This window comes from Rhinopithecus roxellana, chromosome 5 (assembly GCF_007565055.1).
Source record: "Rhinopithecus roxellana isolate Shanxi Qingling chromosome 5, ASM756505v1, whole genome shotgun sequence".
Classification (NCBI taxonomy): domain Eukaryota; kingdom Metazoa; phylum Chordata; class Mammalia; order Primates; family Cercopithecidae; genus Rhinopithecus; species Rhinopithecus roxellana.
In genome coordinates this window covers 59,973,393-59,984,962 of record NC_044553.1, presented here as the reverse complement: position 1 = coordinate 59,984,962, position 11,570 = coordinate 59,973,393, and the positions used below count along the sequence as shown (strand labels likewise).

The window sequence follows — 11,570 nt, the reverse complement described above, 5'->3', positions numbered from 1 at the left end:
GTGAGTATGTGGTGTGTTATCTTCCTTTCTTTTAACTACCTTGTCTTTGGGGGCAAATGCAAAGCAATTCTGTACACCTTGCCTCTCTCCATCTAAGACAAGCTGAGGGTCACAGTCCTGCCCTGTGGTAACCTGCCCTGTGGTCAGGCACAACTTCTGGCTCTGCTACAAGGCAGAAACCTGGTCTTCTCGTTTCTGCTAGTCTGCAAAAAATTAACAGTCAACTAATACAACCTTTACACCACATTTATCAGCTTTGGCAAAGGGAAGCCTGAACTTTGGAAACTGTTTAGTAGGGTTGGCTGCCCGAGAAGTCAAAGACCAGCCTAGCCAATAGTATCAAAGTTGACTGTATTCTTTAGAGCCACAACTAACACGTTGTTGTTGTTGTTGTTGTTGTTGTTGTTGTTGTTGTTGTTTTTGAGATAGAGCCCTGCTCTGTCGCCCAGGCCGGACTGTAGTGGTCTGATCTCAGCTCACTGCAACCTCCGCCTGCCAGGTCCAAGCTATTCTCCTGCCTCAGCCTCCTGAGTAGCTGGGACTACAGGCACATGCCACCAGACCCAGCTAATTTTTTTTTTTTTTTTTTAGTAGAGATGGGGTTTTGCCACGTTGGTCAACCTAGTCTTAAACTCCTGACCTCAAGTGATCCACCCACCTTGGCCTCCCAAAGTCCTGGGATTACAGATGTGAGCCACAGTGTCCAGCCTACATTTTTATTTAATATATTTTAAGTCACTGTACTCAAATAAGCAATAAGATTTGGAATCTGATCTGCAGTTCTTATTTGGGGGCATCAAGCAGAATTTCCAGCTCAGTGAACTATACACAAACAGGCAGCTTAATGTAGTATAGAACAGTGGCTTTCAAACTGGCTCCCACTAAGAAATACGTGTTAAATGATAATGTAATGTGTGCACATGCACAAACACACACACACACACACTCCTACATCACAACAACAGAAGCTTCTTAAAGCAGTGCTGCCCTAGAGGAAGATGCACATGAAAGTGATTTATTAGGAACTATTCCCAGAGAAAAGAGAGATGTGAGAAAGTAAGAGTAGAAAGGGGCCAAGTAAGGGTACAACATCAAGCCACGTCCCATGGAAGGCAATTTTGATTCATTCCCACAGAAGGCTTGGGGAACATCATAGGTTACATCGCAGCCATCCCAGTGAGAGGGCAAAAGAGCTAGAATATGTCTATCCCCACCCCCATCAGTCATTGGTTAAAGGCTGTGAGGGGAGGGAAGGGACATAAATTCCCAGGCATTTCTGGCTCTCTTGTACCTTCCAACAGCATGCTGGCTTTTGGGAAAGAATGCACACTGGGATTCAACTGGTCTACACAGAGATAGCAGAGGGATCCCAGATGGCATAGGTAGAGCAGGAACAGCTTCTGCTACAAACACTCTAACCACAGGTGATGAATTGTGATATTTTCTATTCTGATTTTTTAAATTGCTGGTCATGCATTTTAATCTCAATACAGCGACTTCTAGGTGTTATTTAAACTGCCTAGGGCATTTTCCTCATTTCTAAAATGGGAATACCAACTTTGCTCATTGTAGTGAAAATCAAAAATGAGGAGTGGAGCAAGATGGCTGAATAGGAACAGCTCCAGTCTCCAGCTCCCAGCATGACCGACACAGAAGACAGCCTCTGCTGCTGACACTCAGGCAAACAGGGTCTGGAGTGGACCTCAAGCAATCTCCAACAGACCTACAGCTGAGGGTCCTGACTGGTAGAAGAAAAACTAACAAACAGGAAGGACACCCACACCAAAACCCCATCAGTACATCACCATCATCAAAGACCAGAGGCAGATAAAACCACAAAGATGGGGAAAAAGCAATGCAGAAAAGCTGGAAATTCAAAGAATAAGAGTGCATCTCCACCTCCAAAGGAACACAGCTCATCGCCAGCAATGGATGAAAGCTGGACGGAGAATGACTTTGACAAGATGAGAGAAGAAGGCTTCAGACCATCAAACTTCTCAGAGCTAAAGGAGGAATTACGTACCCAGCGCAAAGAAACTAAAAATCTTTAAAAAAGAGTGGAAGAATTGATAACCAGAATAATTAATGCAGAGAAGGCCATAAATGAACTGACAGAGATGAAAACCATGACACGAGAAATACGTGACAAATGCTCAAGCTTCAGTAACTGACTCGATCAACTGGAAGAAAGAGTATCTGCGATTGAGAATCAAATGAATGAAATGAAGCGAGAAGAGAAGTCTAAAGAAAAAAGAAGAAAAAGAAATGAACAAAGCCTGCAAGAAGTATGGGATTATGTAAAAAGACCAAATCTACGTCTGATTGGGGTGCCTGAAAGTGAGGGAGAAAATGGAACCAAGTTGGAAAACACTCTTCAGGATATCATCCAGGAGAACTTCCCCAACCTAGTAGGGCAGCCTAACGTTCAAATTCAGGAAATACAGAGAATGCCACAGAGATACTCCTCGAGAAGAGCAACTCCAAGACATATAATTGCCAGATTCACCAAAGTTGAAATGAAGGAAAAAATCTTAAGGGCAGCCAGAGAGAAAGGTCGGGTTACCCACAAAGGGAAGCCCATCAGACTAACAGCAGATCTCTCAGCAGAAACTCTACAAGCCAGAAGAGAGTGGGGACCAATATTCAACATTCTTAAAGAAAAGAATTTTCAACCCAGAATTTCATATCCAGCCAAACTAAGTTTCATAAGTGAAGGAGAAATAAAATCCTTTACAGATGAGCAAATGCTTAGAGATTTTGTTGCCACCAGGCCTGCCTTACAAGAGACCCTGAAGGAAGCACTAAACATGGAAAGAACAACCGGTACCAGCCATTGCAAAAACATGCGAAAATGTAAAGACCATCGAGACTAGGAAGAAACTGCATCAACTAACGAGCAAAATAACCAGTTAATATTATAATGGCAGGATCAAGTTCAGACATAACAATATTAACCTTAAATGTAAATGGACTAAATGCTCCAATTAAAAGACACAGACTGGCAAACTGGATAAAGAGTCAAGACCCATCAGTCTGCTGTATTCAGGAGACCCATCTCACATGCAGAGACATACATAGGCTCAAATTAAGGGATGGAGGAAGATCTACCAAGCAAATGGAGAACAAAAAAAAGCAGGGGTTGCAATCCTAGTCTCTGATAAAACAGACTTTAAACCATCAAAGATCAAATGAGACAAAGAAGGCCATTACATAATGGTAAAGGGATCAATTCAACAGGAAGAGCTAACGATCCTAAATATATATGCACCAAATACAGGAGCACCCAGATTCATAAAGCAAGTCCTTAGAGACTTACAAAGGGACTTAAACTCCCATACAATAACAATGGGAGACTTCAACACCCACTGTCAACATTAGACAGATCAACGAGACAGAAAGTTAACAAGGATATCCAGGAATTGAACTCATCTCTGCAGCAAGCAGACCTAGTAGACATCTACAGAACTCTCCACCCCAAATCAACAGAATATACATTTTTCTCAGCACTACACCACACTTACTCCAAAATTGACCACATAATTGGAAGTACAGCACTCCTCAGCAAATGTACAAAAACAGAAATTATAACAAACTGTATCTCAGACCACAGTGCAATCAAACTAGAACTCAGGATTAAGAAACTCACTCAAAACCACTCAACTACATGGAAACTGAATAACCTGCTCCTGAATGACTACTGGGTACATAACGAAATGAAGGCAGAAATAAAGATGTTCTTTGAAACCAATGAGAACAAAGATACAACATACCAGAATCTCTGGGACACATTTAAAGCAGTGTGTAGAGGGAAATTTATAGCACTAAATGCCCACAAGAGAAAGCAGGAAAGATCTAAAATTGACACTCTAACATCACAATTAAAAGAACTAGAGAGGCAAGAGCAAACACATTCAAAAGCTAGCAGAAGACAAGAAATAACTAAGATCAGAGCAGAACTGAAGGAGATAGAGACACAAAAAACCCTCCAAAAAATAAATGAATCCAGGAGTTGGTTTTTTGAAAAGATCAACAAAATTGATCGACCGCTAGCAAGACTAATAAAGAGAAAAGAGAGAAGAATGAAATAGTTGCAATAAAAAATGATAAAGGGGATATCACCACTGACCCCACAGAAATACAAACTACCATCAGAGAATGCTATAAACACCTCTACACAAATCAACTAGAAAATCTAGAAGAAATGGATAATTTCCTGGACACTTACACTCTCCCAAGGCTGAACCAGGAAGAAGTTGAATCCCTGAATAGACCAATAGCAGACTCTGAAATTGAGGCAATAATTAATAGCCTACCAACCAAACAAAGTCCAGGACCAGATGGATTCACAGCTGAATTCTACCAGAGGTACAAGGAGGAGCTGGTACCATTCCTTCTGAAACTATTCCAATCAATAGAAAAAGAGGGAATCCTCCCTAACTCATTTTATGAGGCCAACATCATCTTGATACCAAAGCCTGGCAGAGACACAACAAAAAAAGAGAATTTTAGACCAATATCCCTGATGAACATCGATGCAAAAATCCTCAATAAAATACTGGCAAACCAGATCCAGAAACACATCAAAAAGCTTATCCACCATGATCAAGTGGGCTTCATCCCTGGGATGCAAGGCTGGTTCAACATACGCAAATCAATAAACGTAATCCAGCATATAAACAGAACCAAAGACAAAAACCACATGATTATCTCAATAGATGCAGAAAAGGCCTTTGACAAAATTCAATAGCCCTTCATGCTAAAAACTCTCAATAAATTCGGTATTGATGGAACGTATCTCAAAATAATAAGAGCTATTTATGACAAACCCACACCCAATATCATACTGAATGGGCAAAAACTGGAAAAATTCCCTTTGAAAACTGGCACAAGTCAGGGATGCCCTCTCTCACCACTCCTATTCAACAATGTTGGAAGTTCTGGCAATCAGGCAAGAGAAAGAAATAAAGGGTATTCAGTTAGGAAAAGGAGAAGTCAAATTGTCCCTGTTTGCAGATGACATGATTGTATATTTAGAAAACCCCATTGTCTCAGCCCAAAAACTCCTTAAGCTGATAAGCAACTTCAGCAAAGTCTCAGGATACAAAATCAATGTGCAAAAATCACAAGCATTCCTATATACCAATAACGGACAAACAGAGAGCCAAATCATGAGTGAACTCCCATTCACAATTGCTTCAAAGAGAATAAAATACCTAGGAATCCAACTTACAAGGGATGTGAAGGACCTCTTCAAGGAGAACTACAAACCACTACTCAGTGAAATAAAGGAGGGCACAAACAAATGGAAGAACATGCCATGCTCATGGATAGGAAGAATCAATATCGTGAAAATGGCCATACTGCCCAAGGTCATTTATAGATTCAATGCCATCCCCATCAAGTTACCAATGACTTTCTTCACAGAATTGGAAAAAACTGCTTTAAAGTTCATATGGAACCAAAAAAGAGCCCACATTGCCAAGACAATCCTAAGTCAAAAGAACAAAGCTGGAGGCATCACGCTACCTGACTTCAAACTATACTACAAGGCTACAGTAACCAAAACAGCATGGTATTGGTACCAAAACAGAGATATAGACCAATGGAACAGAACAGAGTCCTCAGAAATAATACCACACATCTACAGCCATCTGATCTTTGACAAACCTGAGAGAAACAAGAAATGGGGAAAGGATTCCCTATTTAATAAATGGTGTTGGGAAAATTGGCTAGCCATAAGTAGAAAGCTGAAACTGGATCCTTTCCCTACTCCTTATACGAAAATTAATTCAAGATGGATTAGAGACTTAAATGTTAGACCTAATACCATAAAAACCCTAGAAGAAAATCTAGGTAATACCATTCAGGAGATAGGCATGGGCAAGGACTTCATGTCTAAAACACCAAAAGCAACAGCAACAGAAGCCAAAATTGACAAATGGGATCTCATTAAACTAAACAGCTTCTGCACAGCAAAAGAAACTACCCTCAGAGTGAACAGGCAACCTACAGAATGGGAGAAAATTTTTGCAATCTACTCATCTGACAAAGGGCTAATATCCAGAACCTACAAAGAACTCAAACAAATTTACAAGAAATAAAACAAACAACCCCATCAAAAAGTGGGCAAAGGATATGAACAGACATTTCTCAAAAGAAGACATTCATACAGCCAACAGACACATGAAAAAATGCTCATCATCACTGGCCATCAGAGAAATGCAAATCAAAACCACAATGAGATACCATCTCACACCAGTTAGAATGGCAATCATTAAAAAGTTCAGGAAACAACAGGTGCTGGAGAGGATGTGGAGAAATAGGAACACTTTTACACTGTTGGTGGGATTGTAAACTAGTTCAACCATTATGGAAAACAGTATGGCGATTCCTCAAGGATCTAGAACTAGAAATCCCATATGACCCAGCCATCCCATTACTGGGTATATACCCAAAGGATTAGAAATCATGCTGCTATAAAGACATATGCACACGTATGTTTATTGCAGCACTATTCACAATAGCAGACTTGGAATCAACCCAAATGTCCATCAGTGACAGACTGGATTAAGAAAATGTGGCACATATACACCATGGAATACTATGCAGCCATAAAAAAGGATGAGTTTCAGTCCTTTGTAGGGACATGGATGCAGCTGGAAACCATCATTCTCAGCAAACTATCCCAAGAACAGAAAACCAAACACCGCATGTTCTCACTCATAGGTGGGAACTGAAAAATGCGATCACTTGGACTCGGGAAGGGGAACATCACACACTGGGACCTATCACGGGGAGGGGGGAGGGGGGAGGGATTGCATTGCAAGTTATACCTGATGTAAATGACGAGTTGATGGGTGCAGCACACCAACATGGCACAAGTATACATATGTAACAAAGCTGCATGTTATGCACATGTACCCTAGAACTTAAAGTATAACAAAAAAAAATCAAAAATGACATAGATATCACTATGTCTATGGGATAACAGTAGGTATTCAACTTGTAGCTATTATGATTAATAAATGTGTCCTCAAAATGCCTCAAAAGAGTAACACGAAAATTTCTGTATCCTCTTAACTATGCTCAAGACATGCATGCATAAAAACACCGGTGGTGGAGCATGAGTTCCTTCGCAGAGACACGATGCACATGTGCACAAATATTCACCACCTCCATGACTTTATTCTTTATTCCCTTTGCCCAACGTTGCTCATCATTCAAGCTTCATCTTAAATGTCCCTCTTTTGTGAAGCTTTTTCAGACCCCAATTAAAAATTCTCCCCCTCTGAATTGCCATACTCTTCTATTTGAAGTTACTTTATGGCAATTTTAGCACTTTCTTTTTCCTGTTTGCAGTATCTATTAAAATCCTGACTTGGGAACAGACAGACAAATCAATGAAATGAACTAGAGTTCAGAAATAGGCTCAAATACATATGGTAATGATAAAGAAACCAAGGCATGGAAGAGTTATTCAAACAGTGCTGAGACAACTGGTTAACCATTTGGGAAAAACACTAACCCGGATTTCTGTCTCACTTCCCACACAAGCACAAATATCAGATGGCCCAAAGATTTAAACATACATATACACACATTGAATAACTACAGGAAATCTTATAACTGAATATCTTATACTTTTGGAATAAGAAAGGCCTTTCTAATCATGACACAAAACTCAGAAGCCATAAACAAAAAAAACAAAAAACTAAATAAATTTATTCCATAAAGATTTTAAACTTCTACAATTCATTAAAAAAGACATAAATTCAAAAGTCAAACTGGTAAAAATATTCACAACATATGACGATCAAATGGTTAATTTCCTTTTATAAAGAGTTTATAGGAATAAATGAGAAAGAAGTAAACAACCAAATAAAAGTAGACAAAGGTCATGAGCAGTTCATTTAAAAAGAAACACAAATGTCTATCAACAAATGAAAAGATAATCACCTTAATATCATTAATAATTAATATTTTTCTCCCACATCAGCAAAAATCTGTATGTTTGTTGAAGCTGAGTGTTATAAGGGTGTGAAGAAATGGACACCATCCCACAGGATTGCCTTTCAGGAAGGTTCTCTGCCACTGGAAAAGGGTGCAGCTTTTCTAGAGGGAGACAGGTGATTTCTATTAAAATATCAAAGACACACCCCTCTGCCCTTGTACTTCAACTATTTACCTGGGCTTAGTACAAGTTCTCCTAGCTACATGTACAAGGGTGCTATTGCAACATCATGCCCTAGAGAAAAACCATAAACAACTGAAGTGGATTCCGATAGGGGACTGATAAGTGATAGTTCATCCAGATAATGAACAAAGGAATAAGAATAGAGTAGATCTGTATGGCTTGCTAGTCAAAGTTCTCCTAAATACATCAACAAGCAGAGAAGCACAGACACACATTGACACACTCAAATGAGTGCAAGTAAAAAATAATGAAAACTGAATAAGGTCTATAGCCTAGTTAGTATTGTACCAATATCAATTTCCCAGAATTGATATTATAGTACAGTTGTCACCACTGTGGGAAGAGTACTCACGGACTCTATGTACTACTTTTGCAACTTCCTATGAGACTATAATTACTTCAAAATAAAAAATGTTTCTTTAAAAAATCAAGGTGCATAAATATTTATGGTTTCTTACAAAGTATGAAAAGATAAGGACAATCCTTGTTTAATTAAATTCAAAATGAGCAGGCAGAACATATGTAACCAGAAGGACAAATCCATCCTTCCCTTTTGTCAAGCGCGTCTTTGTGAAGAGACCACAAACAGGCTTTGTGTGAGCAACAAGGCTGTGTATTCACTTGGGTGCAAGTGGGCTGAGTCCGGAAAGAGAATCAGCGAAGGGAGATGGGGAAGGGGTTGCTTTGTAGGAGTTGGGTAGGTAATGGAAAATTACAGTAAAAGGTGGCTATCCATTGTTAGCAAAGGAGGGGTCACAAGGTATATGGTGGGGAGATCATAAGATTCATTGTCCAGAAGAAGAATATCACAAGGTCGATTGATCAGTTAAGGTAGGGCAGGGACAAGTCACAATGGTGGAATGTTGTAATGTCGGTTAATCAGTTAAGGCAAGAACTGGCTATTTTACTTCTTGTGTGGTTTTTCAGCTGTCCCAGACTTCTTGGCTCCTGCAGGCCATCTGGATGTATACGTGCAGGTCACAGGGGTTGCAATGGCTGAGCTTCGGCTCAGAGGCCTGATACCTTTTACTCCTGAGGGATTGCTCAAGGTACAAGGTTAATAAATTCTTAAACTACCCCCCACTTCCACTGCAGAGATTAAGAGTACAATTCTGTCCAAGAATTTGATCTGGCTCAACAAAAAGCCTTCTTCTGAAGTGGATTTGTTTTGTCCTTTGGTGAGGCTTGTGATGGGCCTTATTTATTCGTATCATAGGCCTCTTATACTATTCCAAAAACAAGACAAGGGAACTGAAACCACTTTGCACAATAATGTCACCTGTTATCTCCAGTGAGGCCAATCTGGCCACCTCTGGATCAATAGTTCTCATTTTTTTTTTTAGACAGAGTTTTGCTCTTGTTGCCCAGGCTGGAGTGCAACGGCACAGTCTCGGCTCACCGCAACTTCCGCCTCCTGGGTTTAAGCAGTTCTCCTGCCTCAGCCTCCCGAGTAGCTGGGATTACAGGCGCCCACCACCATGCCTGGCTAATTTTGTATTTTTAGTAGAGACAGGGTTTCTCCATGTTGGTCAGGTTGGTCTCGAACTCCTGACCTCGGGTGATCCGCCCGCCTCAGCCTCCCAAAATTCTGGGATTACAGGCATGAGCCACCGCACCTGGCCATAGTTGTCTTTCCTAATGTGGATTTAATCTGCATTGTCCCAAAGAACTCAGAATTACTGTTGATGCTTCAAAGGGGTGTGTGTGTGTGTGTGTGTGTGTGTGTGTGTGTTCAGTTGATTAAGAAATTCCTCCCAGGACAACAGAAGACCCCAGGAGGGGTGGGGCAACACCTCTTTATCTGCTACTGGCAGAGAGATCTTCATGAAAACACACATGAACCTCCAGAACTCGATGTGCTCCACCAGCCGGCCTTTGCCTGTCAAAGCCAACCCTGCAACTTACTGCTGAAGCTCCCATGGAATAGCTCAGCTAGCAGGAACTGTAGAGTAGAGAATTCTTAGTGCATCTTGATGTTCTGAGTGAGGGAACAGCACAGACCCTCTGGGAGACCATCCCCTGTGTGTTAGTGAGGTCTTGCATTGTAAAGGTTTTGAAGAAAGGAGACTGTGTCTGTGAGTCCTCAACAAAGTAGACACCTGGTTGGAGTTAGGAGTCCAAAGGGTTTATCTGAAGTGGCACCTGTGAAAGGAAAAGGAAGGAAGCAGGACTGAGAAGAAGAAAGTGTTAGACCGTGAGATACAGGTCGGACAAATGCCTGAGAGCTCCAAAGAAAAGAGGATCTTTTTTTTTTTTTTTTTTTAATTATACTTTAAGTTCTAGGGTACATATGCATAACGTGCAGGTTTGTTACATATATATACTTGTGCCATGTTGGTGTGCTGCACCCATCAACTCGTCAGCACCCATCAATTCATCATTTATATCAGGTATAACTCCCAATGCAATCCCTCCCCCCTCCCCCCTCCCCATGATAGGCCCCAGTGTGTGATGTTCCCCTTCCCGAGTCCAAGTGATAGCATTGTTCCCACCTATGAGTGAGAACATGCGGTGTTTGGTTTTCTGTTCTTGTGATAGTTTGCTAAGAATGATGGTTTCCAGCTGCATCCATGTCCCTATAAAGGACACAAACTCATCCTTTTTTATGGCTGCATAGTATTCCATGGTGTATATGTGCCACATTTTCTTAATCCAGTCTGTCACAGATGGACATTTGGGTTGATTCCAAGTCTTTGCTATTGTGAATAGTGCCGCAATAAATCTTTAGAGAAGCCACATGCTGGGCAGAAATAGTGAGGTCCTTGACCAAACTGTCCTGCTCAGTAAATGGCTAGGGCCACCCTGAGAAGACTGTGACCTCCTTCCAAAGCTGAAGTAGACCAGAAGGAGTTAACAGCTGGACACTCACAGCTAATCAGGCTCTCAGCAGCTGCGTCATGAGTCCTGTCTAGAAGGAAAACCTGAGCTGTGACCTGCATCTCCACATCTGCCACAGGGACTATCTCTGGAGGACAGAGGAAACCTCAGTTTTGAAAGCAGGCCTAGGAATTTGCTGGTGCCAATAAAAGACCCAATGGGAAGTTATGTTAGGCATCCTATGCCTGTGGATTTGTCCCTCTGTATTGTGATTCATTCTGCCCCCAAATTTTCAGTGAATTTCTTAGTGCCATGGCATTGTGAGGAATAAAGAATAGGCAGCTGGGGAAGTGTGTGAGTCCATTTTATGTTGCTATAAAGGAATACCTGAGACTGGGTAATTTGTAATGAAACAGAGTTTGTTTGGCTCACAGTTCTGCAGGCTGTACAGGCACAGTACCAGCATGGAGCAGGTCGCAGGCTCCTTTTAACAACCAGTTCCCACATGCACTAATAGAGAGAAAACTCATTCATTACCAAGGGGAGGGCACAAAGCCAC

General features: G+C 41.1%; 1 long non-coding RNA gene across 1 annotated transcript in view; it reads right to left on the bottom strand.

Annotated features, from left to right (window-relative positions):
* Positions 1 to 8,789: 8,789 nt before the first annotated feature.
* LOC115897489 overlaps positions 8,790 to 11,570 on the bottom strand; it is a 40,105-nt gene continuing 37,324 nt past the window's right edge. The window contains exon 2 of the long non-coding RNA XR_004057273.1: positions 8,790 to 10,336. This is a non-coding gene — a long non-coding RNA (uncharacterized LOC115897489). The remainder of the gene's footprint in view (positions 10,337 to 11,570) is intronic.